Genomic DNA, 15,653 nt, shown 5'->3' on the forward strand with positions numbered 1-15,653 from the left:
AAATCATATTGTAAACTAATGGGCAATCTACCACAATGAAATCGACCATGGTGGTGGTCTGGTTAGCACCTTCGCCGGTACTTACATGCAGTAGAATGCTAGCTTCAAAGGTCACCTTCTCCCCTAATAAATCGATTTAGGGTGTTTGGACCATTCACAGTCTGGATCTTCCGACCCCCATCTTGTCGAATGCGGAGGCGAACAAAATATCGGCTGAGTTGCCGGTGTCAACCAGTATCCGATGTACCTTGTGGTTGGGAACTGTCATGGTGACTACCAAGGCATCGTCGTGCGGGTGGTGGAGTCCTCAGGCATCTTCTTCTGTGAAGGTTAGGCTATAAGAGTCCAGCCTCAGTTCCTTCATAGATCTGTCAATGAGGTAAACATGATGCTCTCTTTCGTTGCTAGTCACATTTCGGACATGAGCTCGGCGTGCCTGGTTTTAGTCTCCATCGCCGACGGGTCCACCAAATATGGTACGTATTTCACCTATCTCTTCATTATTGTTTCGCTCGTCGCCTCGCTCAAATTGCTCGGTCAGTCAGTTTTCCCTTTCTTTGTCGATGAACTCTTGTAAGTGTCCCTTTCGGATTAGGGATTCGATCTCTTCTTTAAGGTCATAACACTCCGCTGTGTTATGACCATGATCTCAGTGGAAATAGCAATACTTCCTCTTATCTCTCTTCTTGGAGGCGACCTTCATCTTGCTTGGCCACTTCAAGATTCTTTTATCCTGTACTTCCATAAGCACATGCTCCGACGTGGTGTTCAAAGGAGTGTACATGTGGAAGTGACTCTCTAAACATCGGTGGGGTCACTGACCCCTGCTCTAGTCATCTTCCTTTTTCCTCTTGGAGTTGGTAATGGGTGGTTCTCCCTCTTCCTTTCACTTCCTATCTCTTCTCGAGTCATTCACGCCCGAGTAACCCTTCGTGACCAAAATAGTTCCTCGACGTTTGAATATTTTTTAGCTCGGTTGAGTAGGTCGGCGAGAGTAGTCGGGGGATTTTTTCCAATCGAGAAAATGAATTTTCCTTGTTTGAGGCCAGCCACCATGGCACTAAGAGTTAACTAGTCGGAGTAGCCGTCCACTTAGACTACTTCAACGTTGAAGCGCACGATGTAATCCCTCAAGAGTTCATCTTCTCTTTGTATTATCGTAATGAGGTGAGTCATAAGCTTCCTCCCGTCTTTTCCACAGATGAACTGAGTAACGAAGGCCTTACTGAGCAGGGTGAACGAACTGATGGACTTAGGCTTCAGGTTTTTATACAATTTTCGTGTGGGTCCTAACAAAATTAGGGAGAATACCCTGCACATCACGGGTCCAAAAGCACTTTGGAGTTCCATCTATGCCCGGAAGGATTCTAGATGCTCAGCTGGTTCCCCTACCCCCAGGTAGAGGGCTATCTGGGGCATTTGAAACTTGGATGGTAGCTGAGATTTCATAATGTCACCGGTGAACGAAGGCTCGATTTCTTCAAGTAAGGCATCTACAGAGGCGGGGACCTTAGCCCGACATGCCTGTTGGATGTCCCCAAGCTGTTCTCGAATTTCTTTCAGTTCTGCTTCCCACAACACCTCGTTCTTCGCCATGACTTCTAGGTCCTTTCCTCGAACTCGCCTTCTCTTATCTAACGTATGTCAGAAATCTGACTCATCAAGTTCGGCGGTTCTTAAAGTTTGCGTGGGGATACACCTGCTTTGCATTGGCCGATCTTTTACTACATACGATTCGGGAGGTAAGAACGGAGAGTGATTGTTCAGTTGCTGCCCTTAATCCTGTGTTTTGGTCGTTGGGGAGAGGGTGCTACCTTTCCAAGATGCTCATGATGCAGTCGATGTTGCCGGTCAAAGCCTCTCAGCTTGATTTTCCAAATAGACGAGCCGGCATCCCCTGTTTCGAGATCTTGGTGCGGTCCAGTTCAACTTAAAAACTGTTAATAGGTGTTAAGGGTCAAATATTGCATATTATCCCCCTATTATTACTTGGTTTTATGAACATGATAATGCTTAATGTCCTATTTTAATCATGTTTGTGTTGCAAAGTGAATTTAAGAGCTCGGATTGAAAAGGATGCTAAAAGCATGGATTTAATGCTTAAGAATCACTAAAGTCAAGGATGGATCTTATGAGACCAACAATGAAGAATTCGCATGCCAAAGATCTAAGAAAACCAAGTGAGGAATGAAGAGCAATGAAGAATTGAAGTGAAGAAAAGAAACCCTAAAAATCTGCCTCCTTCGACTAGTCCATCGACTAGTCGAAGATTCCTCAACTTAAACTCTTGTGACAAAATCCTTTAAAAATCATGTCATCCTCGACCGGTCAAAGGACACCATTGACCAATGGAAGGTGCCCTCGACCGGTCGAAGGTTTCCCTCGACTAGTCTAAGGTTATGCAGATAACACACGGACTACGTAAATTTGAGGCGGTTTTCGAATTTTCCAACTCGGTGCGAAAGCTAGAGTTGCAAAATTATAAATAGGAGTCCCTAGGATGTTCCTAAGCATCTTTTAGGGTTTGAGGAGTGGAGCAAAAGCATGGAGAAGCCATCACCAAGAGTTTTTCTTCTTTTTCCTTAGTTGTTTTTATGCTTTTCTTAAGATATTTTAAATCAATCATGTCTATGGTTGGCTAAACTTCTAAGAGGTGAAGCTTGTAACGTGATGGGATGTTTTCTATTGCTTTGATTCATGCTTATGTTGAACTCTCTTTGATTCTAGTTTGATTCTTAAGGAATACTTTTAGTTTTTAATGGTTCATTGTGACTCAAATTACAGTAGATCTGCAATATCTTTGAGCATCTTCTTTTCATGTATTGAGATTGTGAAATTAGGAAATCATGTTGTTCACCATCGTCTCATAGGCATGGTTGGGTGACAGAATCCCTTCTAATCTTCATAGTTCTCCCATGTTAGTTGTGAATTGGTATGTCCCATTGTGAGCCATTGTCTCCTGGGCATGGTTTTGTGATGGAATCACTTCCAGTTCTCACACCTCTCATCCATTGATAATTAGGTCAAAGGAAGTTCAGATTTGGTTTTACTGAGACATCTTCCAATTGGATAAGATGGGACTCTGATTCCAGTTGTGTCCTTGAATCAAGTATAAATCTCCCTAATCTCTACAAGTGAATCCTTGGAAACCCTTGTTCCCACATTTAATTTCTTAAATTTCTAATTCCATACATCACAATTACTCCCTTTATTTCCAAATTTAGATTTGCATCTTCTTTTAGTTCTACTTCTGGTTGCTTTCAGAATTACTCATGAGATTAGTTCCTGTGGATTCAACCTTGGTCTCATCGAGATTATTACTGCATCGCGACCCTACACTTGGGGTTGTGAACAAGTTTTTGGCACCGTTGAGACAAACGGTTGCGTTTTTTTGAGATTAGCTAGTTTTAAAATTAGTTTAAGATTAGGGTTTTTCTATTTTTTATTTTTAGGATTAGGTTTTTCTGAATTATTTTAGAAACTAACTTAGCTTTCTATTTCTAGGTTTAAAAACTTTCCTTTTCTATTTTTAGAAACTATTTTCTAATTCTAGGATAGAAATTTCCTAATTTGATTTTAGAAACTAACTTTTTCTCTTTTTAGAAACTTTCTATTTTCTGTTTTTAGGATCTTTCCTTTTTCATTTTTAGAAACTAGGTTGCTTTCTTATTTCTTTTTTAGAAACTAATTTACTTTCCTTTTTCTTTTGCAGGATCCTGACATAGATCTTCTCTAATTTGGTAACTTCCTTTTAACTTCTCCTCTTCTTACTTTCTATATTACTATAGGATTTTTCTTTTATTCTCTTTTAGGATTAGGTTCTGGATCAGGGTTTCATCATGTATATGCAAGAGTGGGAACGTCAATATGCTGAGCTAGTTTTAGAGAATGCGAGAAATTGTGAAGGGCTATCAGATGATTCTGTTAGAAAACAACCTACGTCTCAAAATTTTTCTGGAAACATCATTGAGAACCAAATGGAATACAATGCTCCACCAATTAAGAAATCCTTACGCGATCATATGCGGGAGAATAATTACACCCCACAGATTAAGAAAACAGCACGAGAGTGTTGGGGTTATCATAACTATGGGAGTGAGAATTGTTATCACCCATCAGACAAGAATAAAACAATGAAAGATTATATTATAGGTGATAATATGTACCAACAACCATCAGATTCTCCCACCTATGACCCGTATGACAATAATCAGTGGAAACATAAATATTGGGAAGATGAACCAGCAATACATCATAGTAACAATTCTCTTGGGTCCTCTACCTTTGAAATCTAACCAGAAACGTTCCAAGAGGATTCACTTCAAGGTTACACAAATGATTTTGCTGGCATTAGAAAAATGATAGAAGCGCTTGCATCGCCCCTCGATAAGCTAATAGAGGCTCGTTCGTCCTAGCCACAACCCAATCCAGAAACACAATGCAAGGAAAGTGATCCTAACTCATTTGTGGAGAACTCTGAAATTTGGAATGAGGAGTTGGATTCGGTTAATGAGCATATGGTTCAATTTCCAGAAGAGTCGATCTCGATGACGGTCCAAAGGAATGATTCAGAGACGTGGGTGTCTTTCAAATATAATGATACTAACACACTTTACTCATATAACACATTTGGTTTCAATGATGAAGAAGAGGTTAGTTTAGTCGAACCTCAACCCAATCTAGGAACAAAATGTGAAGAAAGTGATCTCATTCCACGTGTGTACTGCACTGAATTGGAAGATGATGAGTATTAAGATGACAACCATGAATGTACAACTCAAATCCCCTTGGATTCAATCTCAAGTTTGGCCCATATCAATAATCAAGAGGTTCAGGAAGTTGTCGACCATAGTGATTTACTCCACCCATCTGACATGACCAATTTAAATGTGGAGAATGAACCACTTTCAACTAACCCTTCCAACTTTTGTGAGATATGTTTAAACCACTCCCCTGAATTGAATAATGATATGATTTGGGAGATGGACGAGTTGCTTGATATGAATCTAGAATTTGAAACCATCCAGTTGAGGCCACCATCTGAGTTGTCAGCCATTGACAATACAATGTCTTTACTGAGTATTACCGATGGACAGAGTCTTCACATCAATTCTTCACCTGTTGATTTTCAATCTACCTATGTAAGGCAAGACAAGATACATCCGGTGACGATTTATTCTCACTGTGATGAAGAGCAAGAGATCATGCTTCCATCCACTTTCAGAGACAATGGAATCCTTGGACAAATCATCACAAACTTCAATGTGGAGAATGAGCCACTCTCAATTGAATTTCTCAACTCTTTGGAAGATTGCTTGGCACACTGTGCAGATTTAAATGATCCCATGATACAAGACGTAGTAAATGCCTTGCAAGACAACATCTTGGTAGTTGTTACTGATGGAGAGAACCCTTATTCTGAAGCCCCTCCTTCCCCAGATACTAAATGTTTACCATTGAAGGAGGAGCTACAAATTGAACCGGAGTCCGAAACTTCGGAATGTGTCGAGACTACATCATTTTCTGAGAATTTTTCTGAATTTCATCGATGTGTAGTCTCTGATTCACCATGTTATGCTAACATTAAAATTTTTTTCTATCACAGGTGAATCATATATACTTTAGACACCTCATGTAAGACCTGTAATCTCTCGAGACCTTCCATACACTTCTACTTAAACAACGACATGTTCCCGGCGGACCAAATCAACAAGTTTGGATCATTGCCCTACTTCTGTACCGCAATACCTCGATACTTGTACCTTAGCGACTGCACGAGTGCTACGATTCCAACGCTATGCGACATGCCCCATTTCGACCCTTAGATTAGAAGTTACAATTTTGGCACAATCCGAGGTGGGCCGCACAATGCACGTGGGCCTCACTTTTACAAATCTCGATGTTGTTAAATCAATCAATCCATCAATCCATCAACTCATCCATCAATCAAGCTATCCATCACTCATGTCACTCTCTCCCCATTAGTCAAACAAACCCATGCCATTCTCATGCAACCCATACCCCTACCTATGCTAGCCATCATTCTCTTATTCTTTTTCTCCCCATTTTACCCCTCCATCTTCCCCTTATTCCCTTCCTATCCTAAAATCTCTACCACAATAACTCCCTAACTCCCTCTCATTTTTACCATTTCCTATCAAGAGTAGAGAGGGATTAAGAGAGAGAAAGAGAAATTAACATTAGAAAGATTAGGGAGATATTAAGAGAAAAGAAAGAGAGCTTGTGAGAGTATTAGGAAAGATCAAGAGAGTAAAAGTAAGAGAATAGAGAAAAGTGAGATTTAAAAAGATTAGGGGTGAAGAGGAGCTTGGTGGGTCATCCAATCGCTGATCCGAGACGATCCAACCGTCCATCCTTCTAAGTAAGTGCATAGGAGGGTCAAAACTCTCCCATTCTTTGTGATTTCTCTATTTTGGTGGGCTCATAAGGGTGGGACCTACCTTAATCATGTATTGAGTATGTGGCGGACCCCATAGTGGTGGGAGACCACCCCGATGGCCAGATTTATTTCCCTTCCTTTCCCTTTATTTTCTTATTCTCATGGTGTTGTGGGACCCACAAGTGGGCCACACTATTAGAGAGCGTGTCCTGCACGCTATCATAGTGTGGATCACCTTGTGTGGACCACTGTGATATTTAGTTTCTATTTAAACCAATTGATTGTGTAAGCACACATGGATGGTGAAAATACACAAAAAATGGATGTGATCCAAAGCTTCTTAGCCTCACCATGAGTTGGACATTCAAATGAATGAAGTGGATTTCCTAGGTGAGCCCTACCTCACCTTAAAACACAAGAGAGTGAGAGAGGCAGTGGCACCGTTGTTGCTGGACACAAAATGTCCAGAGACTTATCTCTGGCACGATTTCCAAAGCCACCACGTGGACTTCACTCGTGGGCCCCATCATAAAGTTTGTGTGTGTGTGTGTGTGTGTGTATCATCCACACCGTCCATCCGATTTCCCTTCTCATGGTGTGAATCCCAGGTAGGCCATACCACAAATATTAAGGGGTTAGTTACCCACTGTCATTTTTTTTACTTTGCATGGGAGGTTTGGAATGAGTTTTCACTCGTGGGACCCATATTGATGTATTTCTTAGATCCACACCATACATCTATCTGCTGACTCATTTTAGCTATGAAGCCCAAAAATCTAGTCGATCCAACCATCAGGTGAGCCATACCACAACTAATGGTGGGAGTGGGAGCACCCCCTCACGTCAACCATGTGACATGGGGTGGGGGCGTGCAACCATGGACCCCACCTGGATGTATTTGTTTAATCCACGCCGTCCACCACCTTCCCCATGTCGTTTTAGGCTATGAGATTAAAAATGAGACAAATCTAAATTCCTAGTGGACCGCATCAAGAGAAACAAAGTCTCACTGTTGAAACTTTCTAAGGCCGACTGTTGTGTGTGTAGGTGGTGGACCTACCCATCATTGGACTCCTTTGGTCCATAGAGAGATAGTCGATATAATGGATGGAAATGGATTATCCACTAGTGGACCCCACTTAGAAAAAAATAAAAATAAAGGAAGAAAAAAAACAACAAAAGTGTTACCGCCCAGTGACCTAAGGGCGGAAGCCTATTTGGGCGGTCCTCACACATGGACCCCACCATGATGAATTTGTTTAATCCACACCATCCACCACCTTCTCCATATGATTTTAGGAAATGTGCCAAAATTTGAGGTAAATCTGAGTCTTGAGTGGACTGTACTAAGGATATTAATGTCCATCTGTCGAAACCTTCTGAGGCCCGCTTCGGAGTCCTTGATCATCCAAACCAGTCCTAGTTAGAGTCTATTTGACATCATTCAAGGTGGCTAAGACAATGAACAGATTAGATTATCCACTTGGGGCCCGCATTAATAGTGTATGCAAAGCATACAACGAATATAATAATAACATGAAAAATGCATGAATACCCTGCAAGTGGGCGGCAACCCATTCTTGCCAGTGAAAAATGCATGAATGCCCTGCACGTGGGCGGCAACTCATTCTTGGCCAATTTTGGGTCTCACAAGTAGGACCTGTTCTAATGTTTATATTGAATCCACACCATCCACCGTCTTTGCAAGATCATTTTAGGCCTTGGGCCAAAAGATGAGACAGATTCGGATCTCAAGTGGACCGTAATGAGGGAAACAAACTATTTCTGTTGAAATCTTCCAAGGCCCACCGTGAAGTCCCTGTTCGTCAAAATCAACCCAAATTAGAGCCCATTAGACCCGCTCGAGATGGACTACGCGGTGAACGGAGTAAAAAATCAACGTGGGGCCCGCACTTATGGTGTATAAAAAAAAGGTGTGTCACTGGGTGTTATTACCGATTGACGTGAAAGCAGAAGTCACCCTGGGTTGCTGCCCCCACACATGGGACCCTACATGATGTATGTATCATATCCACTCCATTCATCCATCTTATCAGACCATGTTAGGCCATGGGCCCAAAACTCAGGTTGATCCAAATCTCAGGTGGGCCATACCATAGGGTAATGTGGGGATAGAAACCTACTGGACTTGGGATTTCTTAGTTTTTAGATCCCTTGGACTTGAGAATCTCTAGAATCGATATCCCTTAGGTCTTTGGTTATATTTGACATCTTGAATTCAAATCCTTAAATTAGTTGACGCGTGAATGTTGAAACTATGTTTTTTATTAAATCCATTTCAGCATATACTTTGCCTGAATTGATGAAGTCCCAAGACTCAGATGGGCCATGAGCATATGATCACATCCTAGTGACTAACCAATGATCTATAACCATCAACTTACATTAGTAATGATTAGACAGTGCAGATCATTCTACTAAAGTAATTATATTGATGTCATTGATAATCTGATTATTTTGGGACATCATTAGTGGGTCATGTGTCCAAATGGATTGGTAGCCTAGTGACACACGTGTTGTACATATGGATGTCCATCCAGGTCACTCCCAGTGGACCCCGCCTTGTTATATATATTCTATTCATGCCTTGCAGGTTATATGAGAAGCTAATGTTAGTCTAACGTGGGCCACACCATATAAACTTTTATATTTCTAGTGGGGCATGCCGTTCAGTTCCCACTCTCTGTATATGATGTGCCTATTATTGTCTGATATGTCTGATAACATGCTAGTGTACTTGGCCTGGTAGGATACACTAAGAACATGCTTAGTATAATGACATCATGCCCATACGCATCATGTGTATGCATGTTGTGGGTAGTGATTGATCATAGCATATGCCACTGGGCTAAGATACTTAGAGGACCCCATATGAGATAGGGTTGTCCCACATGATTGCGTGGTACACACAGGTTTGACGCATGACTTGGATGGTATGACTAATGCATTTCTCATCTTGTATGTCACAATCACTTTACGCCCTAGGGACATCAGGGTTATGGCCTCCACAGACATATCGTGAATGACCAGATTGGAAACCGAAAATATCTGTTCTAGCATTAGGGTGCTATGGATATCCTTGGGTGAAAGTCTCTAAACCTTTGTGGTACTAGTAAGATGCTTCAACGTTTAGACCAAGTGGATAACATGAGCGCCCAAGTGCCGAATACCAGTAGGTTGCGTCTCTCACTGTGTCGTGGTCGGTTGAAAAAGGGTGTGACCTTATCCGCCCGAGGGTAGGGGGCTATAAGCTAGGTTGAGTTTGACCAGCTCGTAAATGAGTCCGCTATCGACGAGCTGGGTGGGCATTGACATACCACTGACAAGGCGGATCGTGAGGTCTCTTCCACTCACTTGGTCATGCATGCGATGGGGTGACAGTCAGTGTTGGAGTGTACTAGACCCCGGTGATGTTTCCAGTGACGAACCGTACTGATATGTGGACTAGTTGAGAATTGACATGCTTGCATTGCATCTTTAGCATATGACATTCGGCCATGTATGCTTTGCATTACATAACCTTGATATGGCTAACATCATTTATGGACTTGCTAGTTTAGCCTTTCATCATTTTCGCTTACTCTAACATTTGTATGCTTGGTACATGCATTGCACACACACGCACCCACTCTCTAAGCTTCGTAGTAAGCTTATGCACGTTCGTTACGTGCAGGTTATGTTAGACCGCAGCAGCATTGAGGCAGGAGCATGTGCCTGATCTTTTGAAATTTTTTTATATGATGTATTTCTTTTTCAGCACTGTACTCAAATATTATGTTAGTGAATATGTGGTAATGATGTTTTGGTGACTTGGGTACACTTGTGATTATGCTCCTTTACCCTAAAAAAATCACCCTGAAAATCTTTCTTGTAGGATCCCAGGATCGGAACCTAGCGCATGGGAGTTGGAGCCGGGAATGGGGTACTAAGGAGGCTATCGGCACCAGATTCGGCTGTCGAAAATTTCATGAGCCCCGTTCTCGAGTTTGGGGTGTGAATTCATGCTCAAGGGCATCTAAGCCTATTACAAAAAAAAAAAGCTTTTGGATATCTTGTTGAGAAACCTACTAAGAAATTTATCAAGATATTGGCCGGAGGAAGAACTTTGTGGCATGACTGAGTAATTTTTCCCTTACTTTCTTAGTTTAAGATTAGTTTATTGCTTTCATAGGACTAGGGTAGTTTGCTCCTGCTGTTTTATGATAGTTTGTTTATCATCTGTTGAGTCCTCCTGCTAACCCATTTTCACTTTGAGACCCTTGGAAAAGCCTCTAGATTCCTTCTTCAGGTACTACTTTTCCATCATTTCTCCTTTACTTTCGTTGTCTCATTTGCATTGCATGCTTATATCTTTTACATTAAGGACAATGTGGATTTTAAGTTGGGGGTGTGGATTAGGCAAGCTAATTAATGTCTTCTTAGTCTTTGAGCAAAAATTGTGAAAATTTTTCTGACAATTTTGTAAATTCAAGTGATTTTGAAGTTAATCCATGATTTAGAAGTATAAGATACTTATGTTGATGATTTATGACTCCTGAGTTCAGTTACTTGTTAGATTTCACAGTTAAATTCGAATTATTAATCCATGATTAGAAGTTTTAAATATTGATTGAGTCATGATTTCACATGTCACATTTATCTTACACATTAAGGTGTCAGTTTGATATTGAATTGTTAACTTGGTGATTATTAAGCATGGAAGGAACCAACCTAGAGAATTTGTCCATCATGTTCAATGAGAACAATTGAAAAAAATATATATATAATAAAATAAATAAATACTCAGCTTTTAAAAAAAAAAGCAGTTGTCGTCGAAAACGGTTACCTATTAAAGATCTTTAAAAAGGTTGATATAGCGTGAAAGCCACCGATGGAAAATAAAAAGCTAGAAGAATGAAAAGATGAACAGTAAGACAAGTTCTAGTTTAAGTTTTAGTTGTCTTGAATGCTCTTTTAATTATCAATGTTATTATGAAAATTAAGAATTGAACCTTTGGTTGTGATAAGTCCAGACTTCATGATGCACACATGGAACTCAATATTTGGAATGGTTCTAATTGGAGGATTAATGCTTTGAACTTAATTATGAAGTTTACCAAATGCTAGAGAGAATAATGTTCAACATTGATGTATTTTGAAACCATATTATCTGGATTGTTTTTAAAACCACTTGAGCTTATAGAAATTGTCCTGTGGTTCTCGAAATATTTTTTGCATACTTTACTCGGGACTAGCAAAACACTGGTTGGGGATTGTGTTGAGGGTTAAATATTACATATTATCCCCCTAATTATTACTTAGTTTTATAAACATGATAATACTTAATGTCCTATTTTAATCATGCTTGTGTTGCAAGGTGAATTTAAGAGCTCGGATTGAAAAGGATGCTAAAAGCATGGATTGAACGCTCAAGAATCACCAAAGCCAAGGATGGATCTTATGAGACTAAAAATGAAGAATTCATATATCAAAGATCCAAGAAAACCAAGTGAGGAATGAAGAGCATTGAAGACTTGAAGTAAAGAAAAGGAACCCTAAAAATCTGCCTCCTTCGACTAGTCGAAGATTCCTCGACTCAAACTCTAGTAACAAAATCCTTTAAAATCATGTCATCCTCGACCAGTCAAAGAAAACCCTCGACCAGTTAAAGGTGCCCTCGACCAGTCGACGGTTTTCCTCGACTAGTCTAAGGTCACACAAACAATACACGGACTGCGTAAATTTGAGGCGGTTTCCGAATTTTTCCAACTCAATGCGAAAGTTAAAGTTGCAAAACTATAAATAGGAGTCCCTAGGATATTCCTAGGCATCTTCTAGGGTTTGAGGAGTGGAGCAAAAGCATGGAGAAGCCATCGCTAAGAGTTTTTCTTCCTTTTCCTTAGTTGTTTTTATGTTTTTCTGAAGAGATTTTAAATCAATCATGTCTATAGTTGACTAAACCTCTTAGCTAGGGCTAAGATGTGAATCTTGTAGCATAATGAGATGTTTTTTATTGCTTTGATTTATGTTTATGTTAAACTCTCTTTGATTCTAATTTGATTCTTAAGGAATACTTTCAATTTTTAATGGTTCATTGTGACTCAAATTACAGTAGATCTGCAATATCTTTGAGTATCTTCTTTTCATGTATTGAGATTGCGAAATTAGGAAATCATGTTGTTCACCATCTTCTCATGGGCATGGTTGGGTGACGGAATCCCTTCTAAACTTCATAGTTCTCCCATGTTGGTTGTGAATTGGTATATCCTATTGTGAGCCATTGTCTCCTAGGCATAGTTTTGTGATAGAATCACTTCTAGTTCTCACACCTCTCATCCATTGAGAATTAGGTCAAAGAAAGTTCAGATTTGGTTTTACTGAGATATATTCCAATTGGATAAGATGAGACTCTGATTCCAATTGTGTCCTTCAATCAAATATATATCTCCCTGATCTCTACAAGTGGATGCTTGGAAATCCTAGTTCCCACCTTCAATTTCTTAAGTTTCTAATTTCATACATCCCAATTACTCCTTTTATTTACAGATTTAGATTTACATCTTCTTTTAGTTTTACTTCTAGTTCCTTTCAGAATTACTCACGAGCTTAGTCCTTGTGGATTCGACCTCGGTCTCAACAAGATTATTACTGTATTGCGACCTTATACTTGGGGTTGTGAACTGTAACACCCTGAAAATCGGGGGTCGTGCATACGCTCGACTCCTGAGTTCCTGGGGTCACTTATAATCGGTTTTCATTAATATGCGATTAATCTAGGTTTAAAGGCGCAGCATGAAACTACTTGAAACATGAAGCACGATCACAACTAATCTGCTGAAATGAAAATAGATCATTATATACATGTCCAAAAGAATACAAACGGGCGCACAAGGTGACGCCCAACAAAATCACAAAAAGAATGGCATATCCCAAGGAATAAAGCTAAGCCGCTGCTCGGCAATCCAATGACCCGTCTACTGATCCGATGGGGAACCATCCATCAGCTGAAAGTAAGAGAACACGTCCTCCTCCTCGAGGCTCACATCACCAGGCTCCACAAAATCTATATCACCTGCATCTATGAACGTGTCTGGTTGGTGTTTTAAAACACCGTCCCAGAATGGGAGTGAGTGATCAACTCAGTGGGTGCTATTAGTCTTAAGTTACAACAAGCATCAATTATAATAAGAATTTAATGAAAAGCAATCAATCATAAATATCTATCTAGTCTTGTTAATGTGCATGCATGCAGGATGATATGATGTATGCCCTCACCACAACGCTCCCTCATGCGACAACATCTAACGATCGCCAATGCCAACACTCCCTCAGTGCGACCTCGACTGCCGAGTCGCCAACCTAGCCAATGCCATGCAATGATGATGTTAACCGGGTTCTTAGTTAAGTCCATTCATCCAGCAGATTTGGGAATCTGATACACCCCACGTATCAAATGCCCTGTACTAGTTACGAGGCCAAGTCCCCCCAATGTGTGAGGCCAAGACCCCGCGATCCTTGACCCCGCCGGGTTTCCCCCATCCCCGACTTCAAGTACATGGGGGGTGCTGAATGTGGGGTCGCTCGCGGTCACTACGGGGAGGCGCATCACCCCAGCGTAGGCCGACAGCTCGGACATAGTGTCCCATTCCACCATGCCCGGCTCACGAGACTGTGGATCAATATTCTATTCGGTATCGATGGGCTACAACGGTGGTGGGGTGTTCCAGTTTTCATACATGTGTGAGCAAACAAGGTTAACAAACTAGGTGAGTCAGCCAGTGGACTAAACCGCACGAGCCCAGGCAAGTATGTGGCGGAACGACATCGGGTACAAGCGACCCATGTAGCCTAACTACTGCCGCCCACACATACTTGCCCAAACCCATGGGTTTAGCCTCAAGGTGGTCCTACCAACGGAACCACCTTCGCTCTCCTCATGTTCTTAACCAACCCAAGGGTAGGAATAGTGACTCATAGCATGCCAACTACCAATGTAACATCAAGCATATTCAACACCAATTCGAATTTCTGTAGCAAATAAACTATCAATATCATGAATAAGGTGTACGTGTATGGTGTGGGTTGGTGAGGAAGTTAAGCACTTCCTACACCTCAAGGGATCAATTGCACAAGAACAATGAATCAACACACTAAGAAGCAACACATATGAGAGAAAAGGAAATCAAACAAACATGAGTATGTAATCATCCATACACTAGATCAAGAGAGGCAAGATTTAACATCAAGGAGAACTAAACATGCAATTCATACAATTCCAACAATATGTCATCCCTAGGTTTTTTCTAGATTCTTCCATACAACATACCAAGCAAACAAAATCATTAAACTCCAACTATAATTGGTGCTAGGCCACCTAAGGATAATAGTCCGCACCTATAGATCGTTGAGATCTTGGAAACGACCTAGGAATGAGGGCTTTTGGGGTCGGACGGCCGGATTCCTTAAAACAACCATTTGCATGTTAGAAATTCGTGAAATCCCTTCTCATCACAAGGGTTTTAAGGAAAAAGGGGTGATGGGTCTTACCTAAATGATCAATGGGATGAATGGGCGGTTGTAGAGGAGGGATTCTTCTTGGAGAAGAGGTAGGGAGTTGTGGGGTTTGATTCTTTGGGCCCCACCTCGATCTAGGGTCCACCTTCACTCCCTTCTTCACTCTCCCTCTCTCTTTCTCCTCCTTTCTCCTCTTTCCCTTCTCTCTTTTCTCTCTTCTCTCCTTCCTTCCCTAGGGCAAATTCGTATGGGGGAGGGGGTGCCCCAAATAAGGCTTTTATATAGTGCCAGGTTTGATGGAAATGGCCCCAAGTGTTAGGTTTTTACTATATTAGACCTATGAGAGGGTTTTTCTAAGCTCTAGGGCCCACTATGAGGTGTACAAGTCAATATACACCATAGGATAGCTAGCTCTAATGATGATCTACGTATGGATATGATCGGCCCGCCATTTGGATGCGCCGATCGACAAATATGATAAGAAGTCTGTTCAACGGTCACCGATAGTCGATCAGGGCCGCGGCTATACGGATATGAGCAGGGAAATATCCTTACTCCATGGGTAAAGTTTGGTTGCAAACCGACGGTCTGAAATCCTCAACTTTACATAAGAGTGGACGACTCAATTCACTTAAGTTCAAACTCCTTCCTTTAGGGTATTTGCACTTCTCATGCACTCGTCCTTCGGATTAAGTTGACCGGTTCTGGGCAGTACCCAGGTCTGATTCCCGCAATGGGC

Source organism: Magnolia sinica, chromosome 14, assembly GCF_029962835.1.
Source record: "Magnolia sinica isolate HGM2019 chromosome 14, MsV1, whole genome shotgun sequence".
NCBI classification, from domain to species: Eukaryota; Viridiplantae; Streptophyta; class Magnoliopsida; order Magnoliales; family Magnoliaceae; genus Magnolia; species Magnolia sinica.